We start from the raw sequence: 26,262 nt of genomic DNA, 5'->3' as shown, positions 1-26,262 counted from the left end.
GTGTAGTTAAAGTAAATATTAGAAGTTTTGTTACAAACTATTGCACAAAATTTCGTACATAGAATTCTGTTGGCACTATTTTATACAGTCATTGAACAATGGTGCATGGCATTGATTACATGCGTTTGATGTCTTCCTGTCTTTTCCTGTAGGACAGAGGCTGCATCGTCTGCGTTTTGTCAGAGGAGCTCTCGTTTATGTACTGTCATGCACGCCAAGCAACTTTACCATTGTCAATTTCAGTTCTCTTTTCATAGAAGGTGCTTCATATCGACTTCGTATATGTGACTCAAATAGCTGCCTTCCAAATTCATCCAGAAATGCTAATTGGTCGACTAGTGGATTGTTTCTGAAACTCTGATGTATTGTATAAGAATTACTTGATACAATATTCACTAGAGTCTAGAAATTTGCCATTGGTCATCACTTTTATCTGCGAATTGCTGAGTAAACATGACATTTATGATCCAGAGTGTCAACGCCCTCTTAGTCATGTTATAGAAACATATATCTCTGGTTTTCCGGTTGTTACATCAGTTGCCGATAAATTATGCAGTAACGATATTAGAATTACGGATTTTTTTTTTTTTTTTGGGTATGTAAGAGACAATATTTTTGTTCCTTGTACGGGTTTACATTTGTATGGTTGAAACTCAGGAGGTATTCCGCACTTGTTCTTCTTTACAGTCCCAACACATGTAAGACCTCTTTGAAGTAGTTTGTTTACAAGTTGTACTGATGTGAAACAGTTGTCTGCTGTAACATTTCGGTTATTGTCTTCAATAAGAGTGCACAATCTCAGAACTGTCTGTGTAGGTTTTGATAAATTTCTGTCTTCTGAAGTAAGAGTAGTACCACCTGTGTCTTTTCCAGCATTCATATACCCATTGAAAAAGTAATATTTCTAGCATCCGTGATACATAAAACCTTTATTTCATATTTGTTAGGCTTGTTATGAAAGTACATCTTAAAAGCACATCTGCCCCTGAATCCTACGAAACATTCACTCATATTCACCTAAAAAAAATAATTTTAGCATTTTATTATAATCGTCTGAAAAACGTATCAAATAGCTGCAACTGAATCATGTGTTTTCCTATGATTTCTTCTAGTAGCATCATCAAATCTGAGACAGGCCATAATGCAACAAAACCTTCCTCAGGGTATAGTTTTTCTAAAAATATCACAACCTTAACCGAAAGACGAAAATAAAGTTAGTCGCCCATGACAGTATTTGTAAACTATTGTTAGAAATAAAAGCCCCAGAAATGCTTCAGATTCTGTGTTGTTGTTATTTCGTAGTTCAGTTCTATTGGAATTAGCATACCTTGATCTGTACTAACCCAACTTGATATTAGTACATTGTAGTATTCATTGCAGAACTCATCATCAAACAACATTCTTCAATACTCATACGGCTCTTCTTTTGCACCTTTTGAATGTGCAGATCCTTTTAGCATGGCAAATGTGTTACAATATTTGAAAACGGGGTTCTTGTTTTCTTTGGCTAAATAGAATACCATTTGTAACGATTTTTATAGTAATAGTATAATGTTTGATGGCTGGCACCGTGTTCAGTTGAGCATGTTTCACTTACACTTGCATTATTTTAATTTTCAAGAATTTATTCTTCACATTGCTCCGACCTGACTGATAATCACTTTCAATCGCGAAATATTGAGAAAATTCACTGTTAGTAAGATCGCTGACATTACTACCAATTTATTACCACTGAGATACTTCAAAGTTAGAATAAATAATGCGTACTTATTTCCGTAATTCAGACGAACTTGTCATTGCATCAATAGATGCCAGACTTACACATTTACTGAACCTGGGTCTCACAGACCCAAAACACAGTGTTTACTGAACAACTGTTTCCGGTCGACTGACCGCTTTATACCTTCACACTCCTCCCCTGGCAGGGTCTTCCAGACTGCAGTTAGAAATAATAAATATTGGCCGTACAACAACGTATTTGTATCACGTAAAGTGTTTAATGGTTAGAATTAGTCAGTATAAGCAAATGCAGAACTTAATATGTATTAGATTCCTAACAAATGTATTTTTTCATGTACAAAAAAAAAGAATTTCAATAACAAATAATGATTATAAAACATGTGTTTTGTTTTATTTCTTGAACCTGACACATTGATTTTCTAATGTTAGTTATTTGCAAAATTTAATTAAATATTTTTGGATAAAATTTTTTTTAACAGTGACCAAGAATTAAACCAGAGACTGAAATTTATGAAGTAAATATATTAATGAGTGTAATTTTCAATAAGTTTTAGGGTTTTTACCAAATTTATAGTTGAATAATTGCAGATCTTCAAGATAGCAGCCAAGATGGCCGAAACGATGGCTTATGCTAAGACAGTCTAATAATTAATCCAACTGCACTCTAGCGGTAAAAATTTACTAGTATGTTTGCAGCAAAACTTTGTTCAAAAAACAAAATGGCAAATACAATATGGCCGACATGACGTCATACTATTTAGTGTAATATCTGGCTGGAGTAATATCTGTCTTGAGGTCATTCTGCTGGTAGCCTCTATTGAGGAAGGATCCATCGCCATTTATTTTCCTTGTCAGTTTTGATCCCAGTAGTTGCATTATTTATAAAAATGATTTTAATATTGAAACAAATCATGATTTTAATAAATGTATATTTATTTGTTTTGGCTTTTTTCAAATTGCAGACAAGTAGTATATAATAGGGGCTACTGAAACAGGATTCAGGATGTGGATTGTGAATGTCTGTCCGCCATCTTGGATTGTGACGTCACGGAAGTCATCATGGATGACCTTGACCTTGACCTTTGACCTTGACCTTGAATTTGATCCTCAAAAATTGCCAAAATCCGCCAAAATTGGGCAAAATGTGCCCAAAATTCGCCAAAATTTCCATTTCTGTGGAAAAAATTTCCACCAAAAAATATCAAAAAATTCCACGAATTAACAATTTCTCTTTTCGAGGGAAAAATTTTCCGTTTCGAGGGAAAAATTCCCGTTTTTTGTCCTTAAAAATCCCAGCGGCTGAAAATTCCTAAAACTGGCTTAAAACTCCTAAGAGATAGCCACTTATAAGCCATTTCTAGGAATAAGGATACCATGACCGCCATTTTGAAAGATGACGCCACCGTTGCAGTTTCCGTTACGGTCACCATCTTTAACTTTTTTATGTATTATCCGATTTTAATGAATTTTTTTTTAAATTTATAAAAAAATTCACTTAATAAAATTAAATATAGTTTTAATAAAAAACAAACATTTACGACACTGAGCTCGGAGTCTGCGGTTCGAACCCGGTGCGGGCAAAAAATATGGCGACTGATCCTTCCCCCCGTGGTGGCTGCTGACAGACTGACCCCCGACACTTATGTCAAAGTATATATCGTCACCTAGTATGACGTCATGGTCGCCATCTTGTCTTCGATGTTGGAAGCCATCATCATTGTATCGACGGCTAGAGTGCGCTGACGCCATGTTAGTTTAATTCTTACCCGCTAGAGTGCAGTAATCATTTATTACTAAGGTGCCCGCCATCTTGAAATTCGGCCGCCATCTTTAAATCATGTAATAATGTATCTAGAAAAGCGGGAAAAAATCCAATATTCATTAAATAAATCACTCATTAACTTACATATTGATTCGATCGATTCCTGTTCTTGGTTCGATACCCGATCGATGCAAATGTTTAATTTTATGTAAAAAATAATAATTTCAATAAACCATGTTCATCATTCGTAAAGAGACTTTAAATCATCTACTACCATCATCCTATCAGACATCAAGACCACCATATTGTAAATTCATAATTTTTTGCTAGAGATTCGGGAAAGAGTTCAAATTTCATTTTACAAATTTGTAATCCATATAATGATTGATTGGATCGACTAAGGTCCTTGGTTCGATCCCTGGCCGATACAAAACAACTTTAATTTAAAAAAAATACTAAAAAAGTGTTAGGTTTGAGAAAATAAAAACACCACAAGTTCTTTTAAAAAAATTTTATTACATAAATTCAATTCACTAATACAAGTACAAAAAATAAACACTGACAAATTACTAAAACCTTCTGGAATCCTCGATTCAAACAGTCTTCTTATTGTACGGACTAAGTCTTTTACATGAGTTTAAATGTCTATCCGATCCGGTCATCACCGCAGCCAGAGACGGACTGAAGTTCATATCACTTATATAGTCTCATTAGCCGGTACAACACATGAGTCAAATCAATAACCATGTTCATTATACGTCTCGGAGCATTTTTTATAATGACGATGTAAGCTATCGAGACGTGAAATAAGTTTATTGCACTTATTGCACTGAAATTGTATTCTTTGAACATTATAAGAACAACCGCTTCTTTTATGTCTGCGAGCATTTGAGGTGATAGTAAATGATGCACCACAGTATTTGCACTGATGCGAAGTACGCTCTTCATTAATTGAAGTTTTCAATGCTGATGAAACTTCAGCTGATGGTGGAACAGCACATATCGAAGTCTCCTCCAGTGTTGTCAGAGGCGTTGCCAACGGGAACTGCTCCAACATCGTCGGCGCTGACGTCATGGTTCCCGTAAACGATGGTACATCCTCCATCGAGTTCTACGTTAAAGTCGGTAAAGATGCCATCGAAGTCTCAAGAACAGCGCAATTACACGACTAATGCATCAGAAGAAACAAACTAAGTGATCCGTACACCGTCGACGGCAGTAAAAAACTAAGCGTCCTGCTGTCTAGGAATCGTTTATATACATTAACCGGTTTGAATAATATGATAGTCAAATCAAGAACAATTTAAAAAAATACTAGAGTCAAAATAACATTAAAAAAATGGAAGCACCATCAACAAAAAAGGAAGCACATTTGGAAGCACCTTCAAAAAAGGAAAAACAATAGGAAGCACCGACTACGAAAAGGCAGCACATTTGGAAGCACCGACAACGAAAAGGCAGTACATTTGGCAGCACCGACTACGAAAAGGCAGCACATTTGGAAGCACCGACTACGAAAAGGCAGCACATTTAAAAGCACCGACAACGAAAAGGCATCACATTTGGAAGCACCGAATACGAAAAGGCAGCACATTTGGAAGCACCGACAACGAAATGGCAGCACATTTGGAAGCACCGACAACGAAATGGCAGCACATTTGGAAGCACCGACTATAAAAAGGCAGCACATTTGGCAGCACCGACAATTAAAAGGCAGCACATTTGGCAGCACCGACTACGAAAAGGCAACACATTTGGAAGCACCAACTACGAAAAGGCAGCACATTTGACAGCACCGACAACGAAAAGGCAGCACATTTGGAAGCACCGACTACGAAAAGGCAGCACATTTGGAAGCACCGACAACGAAAAGGCAGCACATTTGGAAGCACCGACAACGAAAATGCAGCACATTTGAAAGCACCTACAACAAAAAGGCAGCACATTTGGAAGCACCATCATCGAAAAGGCAGCACATTTGGAAGCTCCATCAACAAAAAAAAAAAGGCAAAAAGGAAGCACAAGTTACGAGATCTTAGTCTTAGTTAGAAATCAGAATACAAGAATTAAAACATTAAATTCCTATAATTTTATAAATTTTTTTTTTGCTTTACATTATACAAATGCAAGTAAAACAAGCCATTATTGTATGTAGCCGGCATTCCTCAGTTCCTTGAGTATGAAGCATATTTCTTTGATGCTCGAATAGTTTCCTGCACAAAGCGAACCATGTATAAGTCCTAGCCGGTCAACCAATATGTTTGGATCTTTCTATGAAGTGTAATCATTCTCTTCTACCACCATCTTCCTTGCACCATTATAATAAATATTATAATCTCTGGTGTCTTCCGTTTTACCACCAACCTCAGGGTAACTTTTATGTTTGAGACGGTGATCATCTGAAGCTTGATCAGATTTATTTAATATATCACGTCGTTTTCACCTTTTCGGTCTCAGGACACCGCCACATTCTTCGATCTTGGCAGCTTTTGGTGCTTCATCATAGTCTATGTCTTTGTCAACAGCCTCAGAGTCACTGTTACAATCACCGTAGAAGGAATCGTCTTCACCCAATCTACCGTAACAATTCGATGTTGATGATGTTGAAGTGTCTTCATCGTCTTCATGCTTCCTTTTTAGGAGTCCATTATTTTTACAAAGTAGGAAAGATCTACTTGAATTCGGCTGGAATATATTCTCACTTTTCACTTTAAGGATTCTTCCATTGTCCTCATTCTTCCGTAAATCATCAACCTCCTTCAATTTAAGTTCTTTGTCGAGTTTGGAAGAGCCAAGAAAATTATTGTCGTAATGCAGATCACTCTTCCTTAGGCTAGTAGATGCATCGTTGTCATCTAGCTTGTACACAGGCTTGGCGCTACAAGTTCTGCCATGTCTTTTTAGGCTCTCTCTACGCGTAAACGACTTGCTGCATCGAACACAACTTATCATATTGCGCAGTGGATTTTTAACACAGTCATTCTTCTCGTGTGGTATTTTATTCTTTCTCAAGATAAACGCTTTACTGCAAAACTTACACCTATGTTCTTTCTATACAGCATCAGATCCCAAATCGGAATTCATATTAGTTACTGAGACTAATGCCAGATACCAATTGAGTGTTTTAAATCAGATCCAATACTTAAATAGAAATTTTTTCATATTTCATCAGCGAGAATTAAAATATCTCATGCAAAAGTACTTTATGCATGTAGTTCTGCTTTTCAACAACAGATGTCGCCACATGTTGCATGCAGGTAAATAATATTTAGTTCTTTTATGCGGGATGCGGGATGCGGGATGCTCACTAACGATCGCAAAAGAAGGATGGCTTCGCTAGACTCCAAGAAAATGGAAGTTCATCTTGCATGTTGGTGCTTCACAGATGTCTCATGACGTAATATTAATTTGACTGATTAATGTTATTTGTTAATTCCACCTGATAAAAATATTGCAAGTTTTGATTTAGTAACAGAAATTATCGAATTAAATGTAACTATAAATAAAATGAAATGTCTCATTAGACAAAAAAAAAAATCCATGCAGAGAGCGGATTCTCAGAATAGTCAGAAACACTTGAAGAAACCACAGGAATGATTGCAAGAACACGGGAAAAACCATCAAAATATTGACAAGAATAATCACGAGCACACGGAGAAAACTATCATAATATTGGCAAGAATAATCAGGGGCACACGGAGAAAGCCATCATAATATTTACCAGATTAATCAGAAGTACTCGGAGAAAACCACCACATGTTTTCTTTGATATCATAACATTACAGGAAAAAATATTTAAAAATAAAAATAAATTAATAAAAAAAAAATTAAAAAAATGCTTATATTTCTGGCTTGTACAAGTACTCTATCTTTGCTCAACAATGATATGTTTACAAGCTAGCAGAAACTGTCTATGCATTTTTTTTATTAATTTTTTTTATTTTTAAATATTTTTTCCTGTAATATATTATAAGAATTTAATGTTTTTATTTCTTGTATTCTGATTTCTAACTAAGACTTAGATCTCGTAACTTGTGCTTCCTTTTTGCGTTTTTTTTTTTGTTGATGGAGCTTCCAAATGTGCTGCCTTTTCGTTGTCGGTGCTTTCAAATGTGCTGCCTTTTCGTTGTCGGAGCTTCCAAATGTGCTGCCTTTTCGTTGTCGGTGCTGTGAAATGTGCTGCCTTTTCGTAGTCGGTGTTTCCAAATGTGCTGCCTTTTCTTTGTCTGTGCTGCCAAATGTGCTGCCTTTTTGTAGTCGGTGCTTCCAAATGTGCTGCAATTTCGTTGTCGGTGCTTCCAAATGTGCTGCCTTTTCGTTGTCGGTGCTTCCAAATGTGCTGCCTTTTCGTAGTCGGTGCTCCCAAATGTGCTGCCTTTTCTTTGTCGCTGCTGTCAAATGTACTGCCTTTTCGTAGTCGGTGCTTCCAAATGTGCTTCCTTTTTTGTTGATGGTGCTTCTATTTTTTTAATGTTGTTTTGTTTCTAGTATTTTAGTAAATTGTTCTTGATTTTACTAGCATATTATTCAAACTGGTTAATGTATATAAACGAGTTCTAGACAGTCGTACGCTCAGATTTTTACTGCCGTCGACGGTGTACGGATCACCTAGTTTGGTTCTTCTGGTGCATAAGACGTGTAATTGCCTGTTCTTGAGACTTCGATGGCATCTTTACCGACTTTAACGTAGAACTCGATGGAGGATGTACCATCGTTTACGGGAACCATGACGTCAGCGCCGACGATGTTGGAGCAGTTCCCGTTGGCAACGCCTCTGACAACACTGGAGGAGACTTTGATATGTGCTGTTCCACCATCAGCTGAAGTTTTATCAGCATTGAATACTTCAATTAATGAAGAGCGTACTTCGCATCAGTGCAAATACTGTGGTGCATCATTTACTATCACCTCAAATGCTCGCAGACATGAAAGAAGCGGTTGTTCTAATAATCTTCAAAGAATACAATTTCAGTGCAATAAGTGCAATAAACTAATTTCACGTCTCGATAGCTTACATCGTCATTATAAAAAATGCTCCGAGACGTATAATGAACATGGTTATTGATTTGACTCATGTGTTGTACCGGCTAATGAGACTTTATAAGTGATATGAACTTCAGTCCGTCTCTGGCTGCGGTGATGACCGGATCGGATAGACATTTAAACTCATGTAAAAGGCTTAGACCGTACAATAAGACGAATGTTTGGATCGAGTAATCCAGAAGGTTTTAGTAATTTGTCAGTGTTTTTTTTGTACTTGTAGTAGTGTATTGAATTTATGTAATAAATTTTTTTTAAAAGAACTTGTGGTGTTTTTATTTTCTCAAACCTAACACTTTTTTAGTATTTTTTTAAATTTAAGTTGTTTTGTATCGGCCAGGGATCTAACCAAGGACCTTAGTCGATCCAATCAATCATTATATGGATTACAAATTTATTTAATAAATTTTGAACTTTTTCCCGAATCTCTAGCATTTAAATTATGAATTTCCAATATGGTGGTCTTGATGTCTGATAGGATGATGGTAGTAGATGATTTAAAGTCTCTTTACGAATGATGAACATGGTTTATTGAAATTATTATTTTTTACATAAAATTAAACATTATTGCATCATCGGGTATCGAACCAAGGACAGGAATCAATCGAATCAATATGTAAGTTAATGAGTGATTTATTTAATGAATTTTGGATTTTTTCCCGATTTTCTAGCTACATTATTACATGATTTCAAGATGGCGGCCGAATTTCAAGATGGCGGGCACCTTAGTAATAAATGATTACTGCACTCTAGCGGGTAAGAATTAAACTAACATGGCGTCAGCGCACTCTAGCTGTCGATACAATTATGATGGCTTCCAACATCGAAGACAAGATGGCGACCATGACGTCATACTAGGTGACGATATATACTTTGACATAAGTGTCGGGGTTCAGTCTGTCAGCAGCCACCACGGGGGGAAGGATCAGTCGCCATATTTTTTGCCCGCACCGGGTTCGAACAGCGGACTCCGAGCTCCGTGTCGTAAATGTTTGTTTTTTATTAATACTTTATTTAATTTTATTAAGTGATTTTTTTTTATAAATTTAAATAAAATTTCATTAAAATCGGATAATAAATAAAAAAATTAAAGATGGCGACCGTAACGGAAACTGCAACGGTGACGTCATCTTTCAAAATGGCGGTCATGGTATCCTTATTCCTATAAATTGCTTATAAGCGGCTATCTCTTAGGAGTTTAAGCCAGTTTTAGTAATTTTCAGCCGCTGGGATTTTTAAGGACTAAAAACGGAAATTTTTCCCTCGAAACGTGAAATTTTTCCCTCGAAAAGAGAAATTTTTAATTTGTAATTTTTTGAGATTTTTTGGTGGAACTTTTTTCCACTGAAATGGAAATTTTGAGGAATTTTGGGCAAATTTTGCACGATTTTGGCGGATTTTGGCGATTTTTGAGGATCAAATTTAAGGTCAAGGTCAAAGGTCAAGGTCATCCAAGATAACTGCCGTGACCACACAATCCAAGATGGCGGACCGACAATCACAATCCACATCCTGAATCCTGTTTCAGGAGCCCATATTATATACTACTCAGACATGATGAAATAATCCAAGGAGGTTAACTCCAAGATAAGGGAACATTCTAGAAAACAAAGTGGGGGATGGTTTTAGAAAACAAAATGTCTTGAAACTAAAATGGCTTTTTGACTTCATCCGAAATGGCCACCAAAATGAAGGAAAAGGTGAAGGTCAAAGTTCCCAACTACAGGCTTATTGGAGGCTTAAAAAAAGATATTTTGCCTCTTTGGGTCGGTTTAAACATATAATATTTTTTGCGGGAATAAAATAAGAAATTTTTATCTTAAAAAGGTAATTTTCCTTTAAATTTTTTTTTATGTTTTTGATGATTTATAACTTTGGCAGGCTATATCAATAAAACTTGAAAATGTGAGTAGTTTTGGCAAATGTTTGTCCGATTTAGGGCAATTTTGGGAAATTTTGGCAACTGCGGTAATTTTTTAAATGTCTCGGTCAAGGTCAAGGTTAAAAGTTAAGGACATATAAGATTGCCATCGGGAAATCTGAATCTACGCACCGGCACCAGGGCTCAGATAATTGTATAGTACTGATGAGGTAAATTAATTTTTTTGTTGGGTGAATTTAAATATTGAGGTTTATGAAAATTTGGAATTTAATATGAAACAGTTTTTTATTTACACGTGTTTACACTTAACTACTGTTCTCAGAGGTTGATTAAAACATTTTTATTTTATTTTTTTAAAATATTTTTGTGTTACACATTATGTCAAAAAAAATTGTAACCGTTAATATCATCATAATGATGTGTAAAATTTTAATGAATTAATTTTTTAATACATTTATTTGTTAAATCTTTATGTATTCAAATTTAAATTAAAATTTCCCTCCAATAATATATATAGTGACAATTTAAATTATTAAAATGACCATGTAACAAATCCTTCAGGAGCATCTGAAAAAAATATATTTTCCTTTCAATTTGTAAAATGTGTAGACCATGAAGCTATTAATGCTATTCCTTGCATTAAATAATATCCAATAAAAGGCCTCCAATGTTTATAAATAATGAAAGGGTGTATGACATGGTTGCTAAATGAAGGCGAGTGAGGAACAGCAGCAGGCGGCGGCCGGCGGAGACGTCTCCGCGGGCGGCGCAGGCGCGCAGCCAGTGCGCAGGCGCGGGCGGCACAGGCGCCCTGTGTAGCCGGCTCGGGCCAGTGCACCGCGAGACGTCCAGTCGGCCGCCCGTCGCGCTCCCACATACAGCCAGCGGCGCGTCGCGGTACCGCGGGTTGCCTGGCGACAGGCGCTGTCGTGTGCGGCGCAGTGCTCCGGCCCCGCGGGGATGGTAGGTGGCCGGGCTGCGTGGCAAGAGCACAGCACGGGCCTCGCGGTCTGGTGAGCGCGCAGCCCCAGCTGTAGACTGGCTCGCGGCTCTGTGCGCGAGTGGTCGGCGCGGCGAGCTTCAACTGGCGCCATGTGTGCGCTGAGGGCAGCGCTGCTGCTCGCCTGCTGCTGGCTGCTGGTGGACGCCTCGGCTAAGAAAGGTAGGTCAGCTCTGCGCGTGCTGGCTTAGCTGCACTCAGATGCTGGGCTCGCTGTTACCTCTGCGTATCTGAGCGCAACACAGCTGAGGAGAGATGAGTAACTCTTTAACTATACTCATATACCATTGAGGAGCCACTTTAAAAAAAATTATACGTTAAATATATTCTGTTTTATTTGGAAAACCATGTATAAGATATTATTTTTTTATATCTTTACTGAAACACAACTATGAATATTTATGTTTTCAATATATTGTATACAATCTTGTAGGAACTATCAGTGTGCCCAAAATGAAAGTATTTAGTTCTCTGTATGGATGAATTGCCTTAAACGCTGATGTGATGTGTATATATATATAAATATATATATGTATATATATATACCTATATATATATACCTATATATATATACCTATATATATATACACATATATATATATATATAGAGAGAGAGAGAGAGAAACCTAAACACCAATTTGATAGTTAAAACTGCAAAAATTACTAACTTCCATAGAAATTTTCATCCCGTATCCAACAATCTGAAGGTATTAATTTTCAATTATCATTTTTTAGTCCTCATTTACTTTATGAAAGGATATCCTATGCAAAATTTCGTGTTTCTAGATTTACCGGTTGTTAGTCATAAATTCATACTAAGGGTATTTTTTAATAAATTTACTTAACTAAAATAAATTAGAAATTATAGTTTTTCTTAAAAAATATTACTTGCTTCAAAATACGGTCAAATGTTTAAGTAAAATATGCATCCAAAATGTCAATGTACGAACTGTAATTTTATAATCCAGGGGAAAAATTTCAAAAGTTTCGTTACATTACAAAGCATACAACACGCACAAATAATGGAGGCATCCTAAAAAAAACGTTTCATCAACGGCTGTCAATATTACTCTCTTAATCGGTATCATTTGGTAACCCTACCTAATTACGAGAATAAATCACAGTTTCCAAATCATTAGTCTTTTACGTCCGTATATTTTGCGATTGTTGCTTTTGTTATTCACAATCAAATGTGTGCTGGTTATTGTTTTCATCGGACTTTTTTTTTCCATAGACTTGCTTGTTCAGAATTTATAAGCTTATACATTTTGACCTGTAAAAATGATTTCACAAAATTATTTCAAAAAAAATTTTGTAAGCACAATACGCTAAAGTTATTTTAAAAAAGAAGTTAACAATAGTATTTTAATTTTAACCCTATTTCTATATTTATTATTGATAATGAACTACTCATATCAAAAGATAAAATTATTATATCTTAATTGCAGATTTAAATCTGAAAGTAGTGACTAAACAGTTTCTTTTTTCCACTCCTGGGTGAAAATAAAGGTGGGAAATGATTTAATGTCCAATAGTTTTAATTTTAATTATATATGTATTTTTGTTTAATGGGAAGATAACATAACTGATAACTACTACTAAAGAACTTTTAAAAAAATTGTTATCATTGATAATAGTTTACTAACAAAATCCCCATAAAATACAAAGATTTTTTTTTAATTTCGGCTTTAAATATGAAATGAATTCCAAACTGACAAGAGCAACAAAAATATCGGGTTTATCTTAATATAATGAATAAATAATAGCTTGAGATGGAGAATCTTTATTTTTTGTTAAGGTTTTCAAAAAATATTGTAATTTTCTAATAAACATATTACTTGTTAATTCATGAACGCAATTTATATACTCATACAAATCCCAATAAAAGGTAACTTTTTCAGTTAGTCTAAATCAAAAGAAAAATTTTTAAAAGGAATTTATTTTGAATATACTCTTTAATCTGGAATATTCTTAAACATTTTAAAAATATTTTTGTATTATCTTGCGACTAAAATATTTTCAGTCTTTAAGATTTAATGATTTTAGAATGATTTGTGGTGTTTAAATAATATCGATTAAAAAATAATGGACAAGAGCTTCACACTGGCGTAGTGCAGATTTGTTCTGCGATTGGAAACCACCATTAAAAATAACATTAAATACCTACCCATATGTAAAACATGAAACGAATTTCTTTGCCCCTTAAATTAAGGCTGTAATAATCAAAACGAAGCAGACAAATTATTTTTTAAACTTTGAATATTTTCAACCCAATTTTGAGTTCTATCGAAACTGTATATTAAAGAATTAAATATCACTGTTTTGTATGTACTAATTTGGTAACTCCTTAAAGTAATCTTTGGCTCTATATAATTTTTTGCAAAAATTTTTTAACAAACTTTAAAAATAATTTACAATAAGAGAAACCAGGGGGAGACGGCGTACATTTTATTGTATTGCCTTTGAAAATTGTATGCTTATAAGAAAAAACAACATAAAACGAGGTATGTTACTTTCATTCTTAATCATAATGAAAAATTCCTTAAAACTAAAATGTATAGAGTCAAATTAATAATGCATGCATGTTTTTAAAAGTGGTGTTTACCATCATCCTTCCTTGAACATTTGGTATGGGTGGCACAGCTTATGAGGCAGTACAATCAGTTATACAGTATATTGCAATGCTAGTTATGAAAATTAAAATCAATAGTTAGGCACCGGGAGGTTTCTTTAAAAAAAATATTCTATCATTTAATAAAAATTTCAGTTTTCTCTTAAGATTTTTAGATAGAGTTTTAAGAATGACTACCTTTTGTAGCCGTAACCATGGTGCGACTTCCAGAAAATTTTTATATAGTACTTCCTTCCATGGTACCTTGACCCCAAAACCATCGTCAACACAAAAGTTTATATGTATATGCATGCATATATAAACATATAATATTTTTAGGAACACAATAATTAACGTACGTTTACAGCAATCACTTTCAATCTGAAACAAAAATAAAGTAATGAAAAATTTCAGTCGAGTGCGTTAAAGGTTGAAATCCAATCAAAGGGGTAGAATTGGGGAAGGTTGTTGAAAAATAATATGATAATAAATATGATGAATATCGCACATGATTGACAGTATTAAAACATGTTGGATATTTACCAACATCTTTTGTACTCTATTGAATTCGTTTTAACAAATTGTAAAAATTAACTATAACTTTTATGTGAAATAATTTTTATACAAACTACCATTACTAAAAGGTGTGGAAATAACAATGGTTTAAAGACGAAATAATCACAACAAATTTAGTAACTTTTACTGTCAATTGTGTTACAATTAATTTAATAATTTTTAAAAATTATGTAAAACATTTCGCTTAAACTTTTTTTGATGAAACAACTATTACCATACAAATAGTGTTAAAAAAATTAATATTTCCTTTCTTAAAAATAAATTGAAATATATATAAAAAAATCATATTAAACCTCTTTCTAAAGAAAATTTTTAAACGACCATGTATTAGTGCAAGGGATGAAAAATATTGTTTGAAGGTCATAATATTCGTAACTAACCTATAAGACATAATATTAAATTCTTTGTAATCACTTGCATGCTCGATACATTACGATAAAAACATCAAAACATTTTCGCTGCAAGGCATGTATGAAAATGTTTTATCAATCATTTTGGAATATTAGACAAGGCATGAGATATCATTCACAGTAAGTTTTTAAATTGTTCCATAAGTTTATAGAAGTTTTTAAAATGTTTTCATAAGTAGTATGTATTTTGAAATCTACCTATGCCTGTAGGCTGTGCCAAAAAGGATCTTTTTCATACATATGCCTAAGGTTAAATCCCGGAGAGTGCCCATTAGCGAACACTATTTTCCTATACACTCTTTTGACGGCGATTGTTGGAGGTAATTAACCTTCTTAATTTTGCAGACTAAAATAGTGATAGTTTAAACTTAATTTTTTATAGATGTCAGAGTACAACCTGTTTCTTTATCTGTGAGAATTGAAGAACTGTGTGGTTTTTAAATAGTTTTAATTCTATACACAACCAGATTAGAAATATTTCCAGGACCAACACATATTTTAATTTTACTTGTTTCATTATTATCTCCAACAATGAAACAATCCATCAAATTATTTCACACAGAGCACCAGTGCCGCTTCAATAGAAAAATCTGGCGATTGCCTCAAACCACCATCTAGGTTTGGCAAAAAGAATGTTTTAAACAATAAAAGTTTTGTTAAAATCAAGAAGCGTAAAACAAAAGTTCAGGAAATAATTTTGAGAAAAGCTGTTGCGTAACCTCTAGCTGAAAAAAGTTGCTTTGTGTGTTATTGAGGGTAAGTTGGTGCGTTAAGTTGCTCCTAGTTCACAAAAACCAACATAGTTCATAATGCACCCAGAAATACATTTTTTCTATAAATGAACCAGATAAGTTGATTTTATCATCATGAATAGCAGTATGTTCCGGAATTATACGTTTAAAGACTAATGAGATGAAAAATCAATGGCTATAACAAGGTAATTTCCAAAAATATTCAGTATTCCCCGTAGATAAGTGCGTTAAATGTTTAAGTGAGTACAGCTACATTTAAGCTGAATACTTTCCGAACACTATTAGTTCAGCACACTCTTAGTGATATAAAGCTATTATCAAGTACTATAGCAACTGCACCATTTCAGCCGGTGCGTCACTCACCCTGTTTTTTCTCCGAAATGTGAATAGATTTGATACTTTACTTACTTGGTATTATTTTTTTTCATTAACACTTATTTTCTGTACATTTAGCTTTAGTTGTTGTTTTATAACAATAGCCATTTCTTCAAACGTATTTTGTACTGTACTTTATAAAAAAATCAACCGTTTGCATTTATTTGTTCTTTAAACAATATATTTTTATACACCTTGAAGTAATGTTTGTTCTTCAAAAAAAGTATTTAAATGTAATGTTTTTACATGGTATTTATATGTTTCGCCGATATTATTAATTTTTTTACAGAGTAGCAATTAAGAGAGATATTATTTTTAATACATTTAAACATCTTTTTTTATATCATAAAACCTTGGAACTGACTTAATACTATTTATATTAAGAAGGTAATAAATAAAGTTTATTTTTATACTTATGTTTTTCGCCACTTGATCTTCTTGCCAGTTATAAATAAAAACTTTAAAACGCTTCAAATTATACGAGGCGTTATAACATGCAACGGATTAAATTTATTTCACACTAAAGTTCCTTTTTAACACATTCTTGGGCATAAAAGTAAATTTTTCCAATTAAGTAAATTTGGTGGACATTAAAAATATGTTAGTATATTATTACCGATACATACAACCTTATATTGGCGAATGCTTTAACGCTTAAGAACCATTTAAAAAAATCTAGATGGAAATATTTGGAAAAGCACACCATGGTAACTTTTGCTATAGTAGTAGTAGTAGTAGTATATAAAAGAATTTCCAAGGACAGCATTGAGGATGCTGAGGTGCTGATGTGCCGGCAGCCATCTTGTGATGACATAGCAGCCATATTTGATGTCATTAATTTCGTCCTTGAACTTAAAATTAACTTTAAATTTTGCCAATATGACTTAAAATTCGCAAAAAATAACACGAAAGCCTACATTTGAAAGTTTTTCATAAAATACATCACTACATAGTATCAAAAATATTTCTAATCAGGAAATTCCATACTTAAGCAACAAAGTCCCATTTTGAGAGGAAATGTTTCCATTTTTGTCTTCAAAAATATCCTGTCCTTAATGAAGGAAAGGGGAAATTTTCATCCAAAAGGGCCATTTTACATTTTAAATGGTGCCATTTTTCTCTAATTTAGGCCATTTTCCTTTAAGTGGGGCTATTATCCTCTAAAGCACCATCTTAAATCAAGATCGTGACCTCGACTATTGATATTAAAATAATTCAATTTTGACCAAAATTTAAGAAAAAATTGCCAAAATGTGTTAAATTTTTTTTATATTTAATTATTTTAATGAATGTGGTGTACGGTTTGGTTTTTGTAAATTATATTTAATTGTTAGAATAATTAAAAAATATATATTTTTATAAAAGAAATGAAAATGGTAAACTTTATGTTCTATATAGAATTTAGCACTTTGCACAATGATATAACTTTTTAAATGTAAATAGTTTTAGTTTTTTCAAGATTCTCGTTACTAAAAACTAATAAAGAAAAAATGGAAATTTTTTAAAAACCGTGTAAAAGGTATAATGGAAAATAAAAAATACAGTATTATTTATCACATACAAGGATAATTATTTAATTAAATTTTAGATGTGCTCGTTTGTATGCTTAAATAAAATATGAGTTTAAAAAATATATAGATATGTGAAAGTACTCTGGAAATGTGGAATATATAAGTAATATTTGTCTCTAAAATAACAAATATACAAAATAACTAATGTTATTTTATATTTTATAACAAATATTCGTGTAATGTATACCTACTGGGAGAAAAAACACACAAATTTCACTTTTGTCAAGAAATAAATATTACGTCAGCTAGTATGACATCATTAAAGTTATTTATAATCCACCATTTGTATTCGTATTTGATAATTCGCTGCAGCCAAATTAATTCATTTTTACCTTCCAGAGTACAGAAATTTCAATGACCCGTGGTCGTGGTATCCTGCACATCGTCGGCCATCTTGGCAGCATATTGAAATTTTTTTTTTATTCACATTAAAATTCGGAAACCAATTAAAAGTTATTAAAAAATCACTTAATAGATGCACTGTTTTGAAAATTTCATTACCTCTGTTCAACAATTAGCTAATGCAAAAATTAAAATATGTTTAGCCAAAAAATATAAATTTCATTAAATTTAACCTCAAATTGAATTTTACCTTTGACTTCTCAGGCATAAGAAATAAAACCACATATTTCTTACAAACAAAATATATTATTTAAATTATACACTGCTTAAAACACAAACAAGCAAAATACTAAAGTTTTAGCATTTCACGGGTTTTTCATGCTACATGAAGTGCGAAGAGAGTCCTTTCCGTGTATTGGCATGTGGTTTTAGGACAGTTCTACATGCCAGTCGTTCGCCAATAAGAGCACTAAGTTTAAAATAATTCAATTTTGTGTAAAGGACAATGGTATATTTCACAGCGCTTTGTACTGAGCATGTGTGAAAACGTCTTGCCACAGAAGATATATTTTGGTTCTTTTGATTGTGTAACCAATCGTTTTAAATTTTTGTTGTGCCTTTTCAAGTTTCCGCAGTTTATAAACCGGCTATAAACTACTGTAACATAGATATTTTACACATTTAAATTAATTGCTACAAATGGTGTATTACATATGCCAACATCTTAGAGTTATTGATGTTGCCACATAAGTTTCAGTTGTGTGATGGGACACTGCCAATTGTTGCTTCTTTGGCTAAAGATTTATTTTAATGCTGCAGATAAAACTATATTCGTTGAAGACATCAATACTCTTGAAATCAGAGGTATTAGCTGCTACATTAAAGATATTCATGCTTGTCGACATCGCTGACACCGGGATATCTGTTAATGATGGAATAAACATTACTGATGTAGGGGATCGATCAGGCTGGGCTACAGAATCGTTAATTACTGATGGTATAGATATGATAGAGGTCTCCGTCGTTTTTGCTACTATAGTATTTAATTCTGAGTACGGATAAACATTGTTGAACAACTGTCAGGATTATCTGTCCTAATTATGCCACAATCAAAAGCCAACTAAGAGTCACACTCAATAGCAGCGATTTATATACTTATATATATAAAATTAACGTTCAATTTTAAGTTTTCACAGCATTTTAAATAGACTGAAAATTAGTCACGAATTCGATATTAGGAGCCTTGTCTCTTACAAAATAACGAACTAATAACCTCTTTAATTTACATTTCCAGTCTTCAATATGTCTAGCATGGTGTACTAACATAAGAGAGCTTGCGCAGAATAATAACCATTGTCCTGCTTGCAGGTAACTGAACCAGATTATATTTTATCAATTCGATTTAATTTATCTCTAAATTATTAATGTTTAATACACTTTTTGCACTTCTGCCAGCTTGTAAATTTCTCCTATGTTCAGCAAGGATATAGTTGTTAGCAACAGCCACATTTTTTTTTTTAATTTTTTAAATATTTATTTTTTATGTTTGACTGAGCTTGATTTAGCAAAACCTAAGTCAGATTTTTCTATGTGCTTTATATTATACCTTTCAATATTTTATTAGTTTTCTCTAAGTGCTTCTGGTCATTCCTATCAAGAAATATGTTGGTTGAAACAGTTTCTCTTTACAGTTTGTAGCCTCGTAGAAAGCCAGCATGTAAGAGTAAATGAACATAATGACCTGTCGATGAATCACTTTCAAACCACTGCGTGCAGTTACTTCCGCAGATGCTCTTTAAATTCGTAGCCGTATTTTGTGACCACTTCTCCGCACATTCTGCATCGCGGCGACACCGCGGCCCGACACAGCCCCGCGTTTCGTCAAACCACAAGTCCCGCCCCTCCATTCGGCGTAGTTCGCACTCGAACAACTCGCAGTCGTTTGCTTCACTACTACACCCACTGTGTCGCCATCTGCCGATTAATGAACTAACCAAAGACCGCGAAGATGCCTCACGCTTCCCGCCTCGGTGTCTCACTTATTCCAATGTCTGATGTAGAAATCTATACAATTCCGATTATGAAAGCCTCATTCCTATATTTAACAATTAACAATCACCGATGATAAAAATTATATACTGCCATGTACGATCGTCATTAATACTACCTGCCTAAAGTATGGACTACTATAATAAATTAAAACTTATTTTTAAAAATGTAATACATCTATTACATACTAGCGATTTATTTTATATAAAAATAATGACAAAAATAATATGGCCTGACTTCTGGCCACAATATAAAAGATAAATAACATTTTGTTGTGGGGTGTTAGCCTGAGCTAACCGGCAACATTGAATTAAGGAAAACGGAGGTAGCAGAGAGGCAGGTGATACAAAGTCACTTTCCAAAATGCTACATTTATTGCAGAAACGGGAGCTGGCACAAACACTTAACATATTAATTACTGACTCCCACAAGTTACTATCGAGTCTCTATTACTTAAACTTATACATCACTGTTCACCGTCCCCATGACGTATCACTAATTCGCAGTAATTCCCAGTACACGATTCATAATGTCACTGTTTTCTTGTTGAAACCTGAACAGAATTTCATTCACCCTCAAGTCAAACCACATATACAAATAAAGGAAAAGGGGGGGGGGGCAGAAAACACCGTCCCAGTTCATTAAGCGCAAGTATAGTTTTAGACGTCAAAACACTACGGTGGACACAGGCCGATTCTGCCCCTCAGACTTTCCAGTACTTGCCTTTATAATCGCAGCCGTCGGAGTCGGTGGTAAACACGATACCACTCGTGTGCTAGCTGTAGAGACCTAAAATGGGCTCTGCCACCAACGGCGGCGAAGTCCTGTAGTGACCGCTGGGCCGCTCGTCATGGTAGAAGACTCAGGTGTGCAGTCCGGCTATAAGCTCGCGAGCCGGCGCGTGCGCGGGCTAATTTACCCGGTATCAGAGTGACGTCACGTGTTACGTAACCACGGCAGTCGACTGACGTACTGCGGTACCACTTACACTAGGCGAGGCCACACGAGGCTCGGACGTTCCGGTCGTACACCCCGCAACATTTAAACTCAACAAAACACGTTGCTACATCTGTTGGCGAAAATGGAGACTACTTGCAATAAAAACTTTTGAGTGAATAAAAATATCTCCCGCTGCTTAATGGAGCTATTGTAGACAATTGGAGCCTTGTAAACTTATATCCCAATAAAAATGCAGCCTTTGTAGTCTTAAAGTCAAATGTTCTTGAAGATTTTGAGTCAAACACAAATTGAGCCAAACACACATGGAGCCAAAGACAGTTGGAGAAGTTGGAGCCTAACTTATAACGGCGAACGTATCCCACTGATACAATTTCATCCTACTGAGTAGAATGTTCGTATAAATGTACGCCCTTTTCGTTAAATGCGCGTAGTCAAATCTGTAGTATCGTAGCCTACAGATGTGATCGTATCCTCCTGATGAGATCGTATCCCTCTGATGAAATTGTATCCCTCTGAGTAGATCGTATCCTCTTTTAAAATCGTAACCCTCGGATGAGATCGTATCCTACCAATTTGAATATTTGTCCAAATGTGCGTCCTTTTAGTTAAAAGCACTTTTTTTTAATGTAAAATTTCCAACGTGCTTCTAAATACGCTTTATTTTTTAAATGTTCTTTCAAATGTGCTTCCTTAATTTAATGTGCTTCCAAATGATTTTTTGTGCTTTCACATGTACTTCCTTTTTTAAATGTTCTTCAAAATGTGTTTCATTTTGCAACTGTGCTTACAGATGTTCTTCGGTTTTTTAATGGGCTTTAAATGTTCTTGGAATGATTTAAGCAATAGGGAAATTTGATTTAACGCAGTTTTTTTGGTCATATGTCATTGCAGTTTTGCACTGTTTGTCATGAAAAAATTTAAAAAAAAATTCATGAAAATAAATAATTCACATAAAAGAAGACTGGATTTTTTTTTGTCGGACAAACACTACCAACGATGAAACTAAACAGATAGTATAGACAACACAACGACGAAAGCACTGACAAAAACGTTCAACTTATAAATATCATGCAGCACAATAATTCCGTTGAAGGAATTTTGTCATTGGAAAAATAATATAACAACACTGACGAAAACAAACCCGGACAAAGCAGTAATCATATAACACAAAACAATGAACTTAAGCAGTTACTACGGGCCTTACAACGACAATAGCACTGACGAACACAGAAGATTTCCAATGACAACAGTTGCAAAGTTTCGGGAACTGACACCTGTTTCCGTCATCAGGTACAAACAGACGGATATTTGACACTGGAAAACCATGTGTTTATATATGTTAGAGCTTCTCTCCTTGCACAGACAATTGCAAGTGAGGGCTATCCAAATTAGTTGCGCACAAAAGGGGTGATATTATTGGTTGATCATTCGAGCCCTAGCTTCCAGCGCGAGTAATTGAGACATCTCTACGCTCCGAGAAGATGCTGAATGCCGTAGCTTCCAGACCAGGTACGAGGGCGGAATTGACCCGGAGTACACAGGTGCAATAATCGCCGCGGAGGTATACAAACCTGCAAGCATCGAGGCGGACCTCAGGGCGCTGCTAGCAGCCAACAAGCAGCTTAGCAGAGCCCAGCCTAGGCCGGGGTGTCGGTTGGTGAAGTGAACGCCGCCCTGCGCTCCGCCGGCCTCGCACCGACCATATTCCTTCGCATCCATAGCCGGGCCACAGGGCGCCTCACCGGCCTTCACCGAGTGGCATTTGCTACACCTGAAGAGGTCACCCGACTGCTGGGGGCTGAGATCGACATCCGGGGCGTCCGCCTGACAGCGGAGCCCGCCCACGCCAGGGGCCGCCCTGAGCTGCACCAAGTCCAGCGCGGCGCAGTGCGGCAGTTGGCTGAACTTCTAACTGCTGTACTGTGCCGCCATAGTTACACCGCGAGCCAGCCGTGTGTCGAGGGGACTCGTCCCCTCCGCCGGCCTAGCCCTTTCTCCCGTTAAAGGGAGGGGGTGGTAGGGCCCACGGTTTTAGGAATCTCACCCCAACTATCAGAGTAACCAGCACACCACAATACACGCATACAGCCACAAACTGCCAAGGGAACTTAATCATGCCAAAAATAAAATAAAAAATTAATTTAAACAACTAAAAAACAAAATTTAAATCCAGTACTCTCAAACCCACTAAATAAAACCAACGAATCCTGAACAGTTAAGACCCACTGTTCAGCTAAAAACAATATCGCCTTCCCCTCCCCCCCCCCCCTTGTAACAAAGTCCAAACTGACACATCTAAATTAAAAAATGCAACGCATGAAATTACAGAAAAGAAAAAGAAAATTTCCACCAAATTTAAATTAAATTAAACCAGGCCACCTAGTAGTCTCAAAAAAGCGTCGCAGTTTATAAAACTAATAATTTTTTGTTTATTTTCCGTCACACTTTCATTTTTATAGGTTCACCACTGGAGATTATGGGCCGTGTTCCGCGGCCTGGTACTCCTTGCGGGCCTCGGGGTTCGATGTCACATTCAGATACTAGGCCCCTGCGTCCGCCATGGAGATGATGAGTTCCCCATCAGTGAGGCAGCAATCACTGCAGGGTATTGCTTCATTAAGAAATTAATCTGAGCCTATTGTCTGATGTATTGCTGTGGGAGTTGGTTTGCATCTGAGTTGTGTAGTAAATTGGAATCTTTCTTAATTAAAGGTATTTATATATTTTTAAATTCAATGCTCTGTTGACTGATTATATTGCTATTGCTGACAATAAATGCTGATTCTTTAAGAATCATTTCAATTGGATGTTCTTACTGTATGAGTGGTGCAGCTTTGTTTCACAGTATTCTATGTCTATTGTCCCAGTCATGTTCAGCAAGTCTAGATTTTTAAGTTTCAGCCTTCTTTATGTTATTTTTGTGCTTTTTAATGGGCGTTGAAAGGATTCTGCCAGTTTCTCCTATGTACCTACAAACAAACCAATTCTCAGGGGATGTGATGCACACAGTTCGGACACTGAAACTGATTTAGGGCTGGTTTTACTTTAGTAATCATGCTTTTGATAGTGGAATTTGACTTAAAAACTGTTCTTGGTCTGTGTTTGTTTCTCAAATGTCTTATTTTCTTCGAGAGACCACAAACAAAGGGTTTAATTAATGTGTCATATTATTTATCTGTAGTTTTTGGTTGTGTAATTTGGGATTTGTTTGATGTCATATACTATTTTATAATGTCAGGTGGGTAGCCATTTGCTGTAAGTTCATACTTTAAGTGTTTTTTTCATTTGCAACTGATTTCTTATTGGAACAAATAACTTCAGATCAGTTGATTAAATTGGGAATTATGCCAGTTCTGGTGCTTTTCGGATGTTTGGAATTGAAATGAAGGTATTAGCCTGTATGAAATGTTTTCCTGTACTCTTTAGATGTGATTTTCTAGTTTACCCTGGAAGCTAGGACCTCTAGAAAAAGAAGGTTTCCTTTGGTTTCAATTTCATATGTGAAATGTATACATTGCCTGAGATAGTTGAGGAACTTGAAAACTTCTTCGAACTTTTCGTGGCCATGTTGCCAATAAAGGAAAGTGTCGTCATCATAACGAAGCCAGATTTTTGGGGATTGTTGGTTGTGTTCAGTGCTTATTGCTCGTAACTCTCCATGAAGGGAGAAAGTGAATATTCCATTACCATTCCATCGGGTTGCTAGAATTCGTCTTTAAACTGGAAATAGGTTGTATTGACACAGAGAGTAATAAGTTCCTCGAGTGATGGAAGGGGTATTTCTGTTCTTTCCTTCAAGGTGCTGTCATATTCCAACTTGGTTTTCCCAACATTAAGTGTTTCCGGCACAGGCACATTATTAAAACGTCTTTGAACATCTAGCTTACGATTATGTCAGATGGTGCTATTTCTAGTGTCTTAGATATGGAGATGAAGTGACCAGAATATTTAACAAAGATTGGTGTTTGGCCGGTGAGTGGTCAAAAAATTTTAGTAGAAATTTTGGAAAGTTTTTCACATGGAGAACTACAAGAGCTAATGATAGGTCGCAAAGGCAGGACGGGTTTGTGGATTTTCGGTGGGCCATATATGTGAGGTGGCTTACTGCTGTGAGGTGTTAGAGCGCACCTGGTTTTCTCTGGTATGTGGCTTTGGTGTTTTCTTTGGGTCCGTTATACTTTGCGTTCATTGTTAGAAGTAGGATTTTTGTTCATATGTACATATTTTTCTGAGTTAATTAAGTTGTAAATTATATCGTCATAGACTGTTCTGTCTACAATGAATGTGAGCCGGCCCTTGTCAGGGTGATAGCAATGTCAGAATCTGCTTTTAGTGTTTTTATGGCTTTAAGCTCGCCAGAGGAAAGATTTGGTTTGGGTGACCTTGCTAGTGTAATGGCAGTCCGAACGGTCCACCGAAACTCCTCCTGTTCGACTGTTGGCAGTTTGAATATAGAACTTTCTACAGAAGAAACTATGTCTAAAACAGGAATTCTTTGGGGAGCAATACTGAAACTGAGACATTTTCCAAAAAACAGTTTTTTCGCTTTCTGAAAGAATTCTTCTGTATGTATTTATGACTGTGATTTTTAAATATGATGTTGGATGCGCATTACAGTCTGTCGATCCTAACAGTGTGGCAAATTTTGGTTTTTGGTTGTATTTGCATTTGAGTGATTTCTTCGTTACAAGATTCAAGATAGATTGGTATATACTATTGAACTCTTTAGTGCTTAGTTGTAGTTCAAAAAATTTCATCGGAAAGCTGTGTTTTGCGACTATGGTAAAAATCTATTCAGTAGTATATAATATGGCATCCGGTTTTTTTAAAAAGTATTTTATTAAATTGTGAATTTAAAATTTTAATATAATTTTTGAAATTCATTCCAAATTTGTACCATAAATATTATAGTTTTCCAAGATGGAGGCCGTAACGAAAAGTTCAACGGAGTTTTTAAAGATTTTTATCAAAATTTAATTAATAAGTATTTTTTATAATTTTTAAAAAAATTTTTATCTTCTAGAATTGAAATTACGGATTTTCAAGCTCGTGGACATGACATCATACTAACTGATGATATATATATACCTTGCCATAAGTGGTGGGAGGTCAGTCTGCCAGCGAATTCCTGTAGGAAGGATCGATCGCCATTTTTATTTTATCCTCGTTGGGTTCGAACCGGGGACTCCGAG

Source organism: Bacillus rossius, chromosome 5 (genome assembly GCF_032445375.1).
Source record: "Bacillus rossius redtenbacheri isolate Brsri chromosome 5, Brsri_v3, whole genome shotgun sequence".
Lineage (NCBI taxonomy): Eukaryota > Metazoa > Arthropoda > Insecta > Phasmatodea > Bacillidae > Bacillus > Bacillus rossius.
This window is presented reverse-complemented; position numbering follows the sequence as displayed.